This window comes from Pinus tabuliformis, chromosome 1_2 (assembly GCF_031772625.1).
Source record: "Pinus tabuliformis cultivar Carrire ecotype Pingquan chromosome 1_2, CPIR1, whole genome shotgun sequence".
NCBI lineage: Eukaryota > Viridiplantae > Streptophyta > Pinopsida > Pinales > Pinaceae > Pinus > Pinus tabuliformis.
The window spans coordinates 1,151,551,714-1,151,559,046 of record NC_142298.1 but is presented as its reverse complement, the minus strand read 5'-3'; positions in this window follow the sequence as shown (position 1 = coordinate 1,151,559,046).

The window sequence follows — 7,333 nt, the reverse complement described above, 5'->3', positions numbered from 1 at the left end:
TTTAGTTGAGCTTCTTCCTTGTAGGGCATCAACCATCGATCACTTTCCTCCTTAGTTCATCATGTCATTCCTTTCTCCCTGGAAAGTGGCCTTATTCATTTATAGAACCTTTGTCATATGGCTACTTCTTCATCATGCTTTCTCTATCCTCCACACGAATGTTAGTTGTACTTGTATTTACAACTCTTGTCTGAGTAGCCATGCATGAACTTATCCAAATATTTTTCAAGAAATCGAAACATATTAAATCAAGTCATACCTTACGACATGGCTCTTAATCATGACATCTTCTTGTAGTTATCATCATCTTGCATTCATGTTGACACATCTCCCAAGGATATATATTGTCAAGGGTCTTCATCTTTTCCATTAGAGTCTTCATAACTTTCCGGGAGATTTCCTAGTCAAGTCTCTTTAGTCTTTTGGATGTTGATTGCCTTCATTAGGGTTGCATATCTCACAATATCTTTCTTCTCCACACATTCCATTCCCAAGTGCTTTTAATCAAAGTTTCTTAATTGTGGTCAACCACCTCATTCTTCATATGAGGAAATACTATGTTGATTTCATCTAGTGTGTCTTATGCCTTCTTTTAGGGGGGGATCCTTTTTCTCTTGATCATGCTTCTCAAGATAGAATTAATCATCCATGTTACCTGAAACCATGTGACATGACATTATAATTTTAAACACAAGCATACATACCTGATTTTACCTTTAGGTCATCAAGGCTTCTTCTAGCAGCTTCCTTGATTGAAGGGATCTTCAATCCCTTGATCTGATTCATGTCATCACATCATCATCTCACGGATTCCATAAGTTGTAGTTCATGTTTAAACACTTGCTTCATTTCTAGATTAGTGAACCCTAAGATGAGGATTCCATTAGAGAATTTTGAAGAACTTGTATATCCCTAATTGGCACATATTTCCCTTTTGACTTGATTTGTGATGAGCCTTGTCCTAGATGACGTATTCCTTTATTTCAATGTCCACTGAGGTTCCCAAGATCTATATCCTTCATGTTTTTTCTATCATGGATTTTGTCCTTCATGACTCCCATGGTGATGTCACTATGGCTTGTATTTGATGCTTCCATGATGCTATGATGCATCTTATCATCAATGCAATATCTTATAACATAAGCTTATGATAGGACACTTTTGTGAGGGATACTATCCCAATCATAGAGATCTATTACTCCCCCTTTCCTTGGCCCTTTTCTTTAGCTTCCTCCATCTATTTGGTGATATGATCTTCCATAATTTTTAACTATACCTATTCTACCTTATTTGAGGACCAAACTTCCCTTTTTCTTTCTACTCATGATTTAGTCCTTTACCCTTCAATACTTTTTCCATCAACTTGTATTTCTCTATTTAGCATAGATACCATAAGTTGTCGAATGAGGTAACATTATTATCCCATGGATATTTGTTACCTTGATTATGTTTTAGTGCATTATGGTTATCTTCCTTTATATGTCTTGTAGATAGAAGATATCCAACATCCTTTGATACCCTTTACTTTCATGTAGATCAGATTTCATGTGACCTTCTTCATTTCATCTTTAGAGAATGAGTTTATCATCTACATCACTTTGATGTCTCCAATATTTCTATGTGAGGGGATCTTTCATAAGCATCCATTTCCATAAATTCAAAGGAGACCTATTGATATGTTTAATGACTTCAACTTCTTAGAGTACTATGGGTATATTCCTTATTCATGCAAGGAATCTTGATGACCCATCCAACCTATAGATGTCCTTGCAATCATGAAATCATTTAACCAAACTCGATTATAGAATGAAAAGATACTTACTTGTCATGTGAAGATGAAATCTTCACCTTGATTGCTTTGATGATGGTTGAAGAAGATATTCTAGTTCTTCTTCTTGGATGACCTTCTTTTGAATGAGAGATTCTTTCCTCAATAGAAGAGGTTTCTCATTTTGATGAGGATGATTTTATAATTCCTTGGATGATCTTCTTCTATGGAAAGGAGATGATCCTTGCTTGATTTTATAACCTTGAAGATGATAATTCCTTCTTGCCTTCGATATGCTTTGCCTTCTTTTTTAGTATTGATGAAGACTGCTTCTAGGGTTTCCAGTTTCTCCAAGATGATGTGATATTCGTTCTTCAGGTCCTTCAAGTTACCTTGCTTTGTATACACCTAGATGAGGGTCTTGGTGGCCTTTTGATTGTGGCTATGGAGACAAACTTTATTGTTGTTGTAGACAGCTTCCTTGATCTGGGGTTTGATGTAAATATTGATCCTTTTGATAACCTTCAACTTGCTTTGATACCCTTCTTGAAACTTTATCCTTGATTGTCTCTTTGTTGCCCTTTGTAGTGCCCACTCTAGTTTTCTGACCCTAATATGACATTATCTTAGATACTTTATTCTAGGAGGACCTCAGGTTGAGGATCCGGGCACATGACACTATTATTAGCGATTGAGATATTCATGGTTGTGATGTTTATGAATGCTTTCCATTGATATTATGATAGCATGAATGGTTATGTATCTTATCTATCAGTATTTTGATGATTGCAACATTAAATAGTTAAGTTTGGTCTCTATTTGAATTTATGATGATGAGGGTAGTAAAGAATATGTATGCTCTCTACTAAAAGCATGATGATGATAAATTTGATGAATAGGTATATTTCTATTGATGTTACGACGTTGATAGCTTAATGAACATGTATGTTTCCATTGATGTTTAATGATGATAGCCATGATGGATGTGTCCCCTATGTTGACTACTTTCTTTAGTTCAGGCTTACAATGGACAATGATGTGAATGACTAGGAATTGTTAATGATGCTATTATGACAATGACTAACATTGAAAAACCTTGTTACTAATGATTATTGAGTATGGCAGGAAACCATCAGAGGCACTCGCATATGACGAGTTCATGACACCTGGTTTGATGAAAATTCATATTATTTTATCTTTGAAAGTCTAAGTCGATCTTGGAATCTGCCATATATGTTTAACTATATTCTGATGATATATTAATGGTTGCAGGCGCAGATTAGTTGCTTGACCGAATGACTCACATATGGGTGATGGGGTTGTACAAGTGGATGGAACTACATGGGAGGGGTGAGACAGAGTCCCTGATCTCACCCACTAGCACTCCCGCCGTGACTTGGGTTGGAAGGGTTGAAACACCTTCGCCTTGAAGATCACGATGCCATGAGGGCAGGTCCTAAAGTTGGGTCGCTCATGAGGACTTTACCGGGGGGCGCGCATCAAGGTGGATTCCTTGATCCCCGACACCATTAGTCTCACTATAGCAGGCAACATAAGAGATGATAGTGGTATATGACGTTGCATTATACTTTCCCCTCGTAGTCACTGGATGCTTGAAGGGCAAGTGGTGTGGCACCCTTGGAACTTTAGGGGAATTTCTTGAAGGGCACGACCAACTTGGCACCCTTGGCATCACAAATAAACTATTAGGTGTGGCACCCTTGGAACTTCTAGGGAAGTTCTTGAAGGGCACAACCAACCTGGCACCCTTGACATCACAAATAAGCTATTAGGTGTGACACCCTTGGAACTTCTAGGGAAGTTCTTGAAGGGCACAACCAAACTTGGCACCCTTGGAATCATTAAAAATAAATAATAATAAATAAATATAAGCAAGGAATGAAAACTAGGTAAATTTACATCAAGGGTAAATGATGATTAGAAACCAATGTAATTAAATCAAAAATAAAACTTGGAATAAGGAGGATCATAGGAAGAATTAAAATAGAGTACCTTAAAAACTCTACCCTTCCCATGTTGGAAAGTACTAGGAAGATTATGTGGTTTAATTAGGAAAAAGGGGAAAGACAAACATAATTGTAAGGATAAAGATTAATCCTAAACTAATTTAAACCTAATTAAGAAAAGAGGAAGGTGAATTAAAATGAGAATAATAAATTAAATTTAGAGAAATGTAGAGAAGCTCCATGTGTCAACAACCAACATAAGAATATCCATCTAAGAGATAACCTGAGTTAAATTAGGGAGTAGATTGGGGATAAAATCTTGACTCATTAATTGACTTCAAGTAATGAACACAAATTAAGGAATAAAAGGGGGGAATAAAGAGACAACTAGGAGAAGAAATAGGAATCTTGTTGAGGTGAGGAAAATATTAGTTTTAAATAAAAAGTTAAGTAAATAATTTTGGGTGACCCTTGATGAGAGAGTGACACATGGGTAGGTGAATAATCAAACTATTGAATTATAAAAAAAAATATATAATTATGCATGACATGCCAAGTGTCATCTAGGAGGACTCTTATAAAAGAAGGGGCAAGCCATGGGAGAAGGGACTTTTTTGGGGAACCCTATTGTTGGATGGATGAGATGATGTCAGAGCAGTGATTACGAAGCTATAGTGAGTTTGGTGAGGTAGAGGATTTTAGAGAGGGGACTCTGGAGCCAAGGTGTGCTCTCCTCTACCAGCTAGTGCTTTCCTCCATTGTACAACCCCATTGCAGCTCGGGGGTCCGCGGGGAAGAAGAGTACCCAAGGAGTAGGCTGGGAGGTTAACCGGTGGGTCTTCGCATTCGGATCAAGTGCGTCATCATTCACTCGCGGAGGTGACCAGCTACAAGGGAATACCAACAACAACAGAGCAAGTGGAGTCTCGCCTTCTGGTGAACGGTACATATGTATTTCATTACTATTGATCTTAGTTAAAAGTATGAAAATGTTATGATATGTTTCCTGAAATGAGTGGCAGGAATGTGTGTGCTAAATAAATTTGAATTTCAATGCGTTTCTTTTCTGGTTGTATTTGTTGTTTAGAAAAAAAAAAAAATGTATATAGTCTGGATATGGTCCTTACACCCTTCCTTTGACTTTAGCACCTTAGCTCTGATACCATGTTGAAGAATCTAGGGTAGTTAGAGTTAGAGTGATTCTTCTTCACTTGATAACTATTTGTGATGTTTTTCAACTTATTCTTCTTATTCAATCTTCACTTGTTATTATTATAGTGTTTCTTCATTATTTCATCAAATATCTACCAAAAAACAAAGAGACAAGAACACAAGATGTTGGCATTTTTCTAAGGCCAAAACCTCTCCCTATTGGAGAGGAAAACTCACACAAAATTCTTCTTATAGAGATTCCAATTGACAAATACCAATACCAAGACCATGACACTTGGCCTTCCACACCACTCCAAGACCAAGACACCAGTCCTCTTCTTTGTCACTGATGAGATCATCATCATTGTACTGCTGAGATCTTCATTATTGTTGCCATCACTGAGAACATCATTGTTGCATCTTCATAGAGACCTTCACCATATCAACAAGGTCATCATATCGTTCTTCATTATGACCTTATCTTCGGTAGGATATTGTGTCGAGATCATGACTGTGTATATTACGTTGAGAGAGTATTATTGTGGGATCACAATTATGTCGAGACAGTAATCAATGTCTTATAGAGTGTATCATCTTCATCTTTAACATGCCTAGACAGTGATCAGCACTGAGGTCTTCATCATCATATCTATACTGAGATTGTGACTGTCTTCCTTGCACCCTAGACTGTCACCACTGAGAAGGAGAAGATTGTAACTTTCTTCCTAAAATTATACATGAGATTGCAGGGGTATCTGAGAGGTGTCTTCCTGTAATGCGAGTTTCAGACTTCTGTACTTATCTGAGAGAATCTGAGGTCCTGTAATTTATCCAAAGTTTCAAAGATCTGAGATTCCTGTTTTTTTCTTTTCTACTCAGACCCTAATTGGGTATATATAGTGGTTTGATCATGTAGTTGAGACGACATGTCCACCAAAAATATGTGTCTCCATATGTGAGTGACTTGATGTTAATATTCATTTTGAGGCTGACTTAACTACTCTCTTCATCGTTTTGCAAGTAGACTTGTTTGTGCTTGTCTTGGAGGATTGTGCTTGGTCTTGGCAGGCTAATCTAGTCACTAGGTTGACTCATATACATTAGATATATGCTCAAGAAGAACTCTTCAATTTTATTTTGACTCTTTGACTTTCCTACAACACTTCAACACGTGCTAGACCTATGCACTGAGCAAGAAACTCATTGTTATAATTTACAAAGAAAATATTTCTTTTCTTTTACAAGTACAAAGATCAAAATTATATTTATGAGATCGAACCTAGTTACACTTTCTTCAACACAGAAGAAACCCTACTTCACAATACCCAGAAGAATTCCCTTCGTTATACCTTCCTCGCACTTGTTTTGTTGGACTCTACTTCACACTTCTTCTGCTAGATTCTACTTCACACTTATTCTTGATTGAATGCTTGTTGAGTTTTTTTTGTCTTCAAGTGAGGTTGAGTTAGTCTATTTATTTATACACTTCTTCTCATGTCCTTTAGGCTGACATGATCTCAAGATTTAGGCCGACTTCTTCGAGCATATTCTTCCATCATTTTAGGCCAACTTGAAGAGGATAGGTGACAAGGTCTTGGAGGATACTTTACATAGACAAGATTGAAATTTTACAAAGTGTAACATGACTTCATTACATGATAATAACTCAAACAATTTATGACTAGATGACAAATAAATCCTAAAGGCTCTCAATGGGAGTCTTCACTCAAAAATAAAATCTCTTGTTCATGAAACCCATGAAGCAAGTCAATACAATAATTTTATTTTTCTTCTTTACATCTCATTACATAAAATCGTAATTACATGTCATTATGAAGACCGAACCTAGTTACACTTTTCAACGCTTCCTCTTAACTAGGGAAGTATTCATAATGGTACTTGGACTTTCTCAATCTGAAGAATTTCTCATAAGAAGAATTCGGATTGGTAACTCATTTGTATAGCATCATATCAACCAACATTGTTACATAGAAAGGCCTTGACTAGTAGCTCCTTATCTCCACAAGATCTGAGCTCAATGTTGGCGAGACCAATGATTTATAGACACCCTCATCATTGTCTCTCTCGAATCATCCCTGCCTAGGTACTTAGGGTGTGTTCCACGAGGACTATTCTTATCTTGGACTCCCAAAACCTCAAATAATATCAATCCTCCACGACTACTCTTCCTGTTGGATGCCCTATCTCATCCTCAAAGAGCATCGAATGCCAAATGATTACCCAATCCTCCATTATGTCCTCCTGGGTGAAGACCGGAATGTCATGTCTATCTCTCCCTCTCAAAAAGGGAGGCCATATTCTAATAAGGAATGTACTCATTCCTACAAAAGAAATGTACTCATTCCTACAAAAGGAATGTACCAGAGCTCCCTCTTGGCTTAGGAATTTCCAAGATTCTTCCAAGTAAGAAACTTATTTTTTCAAC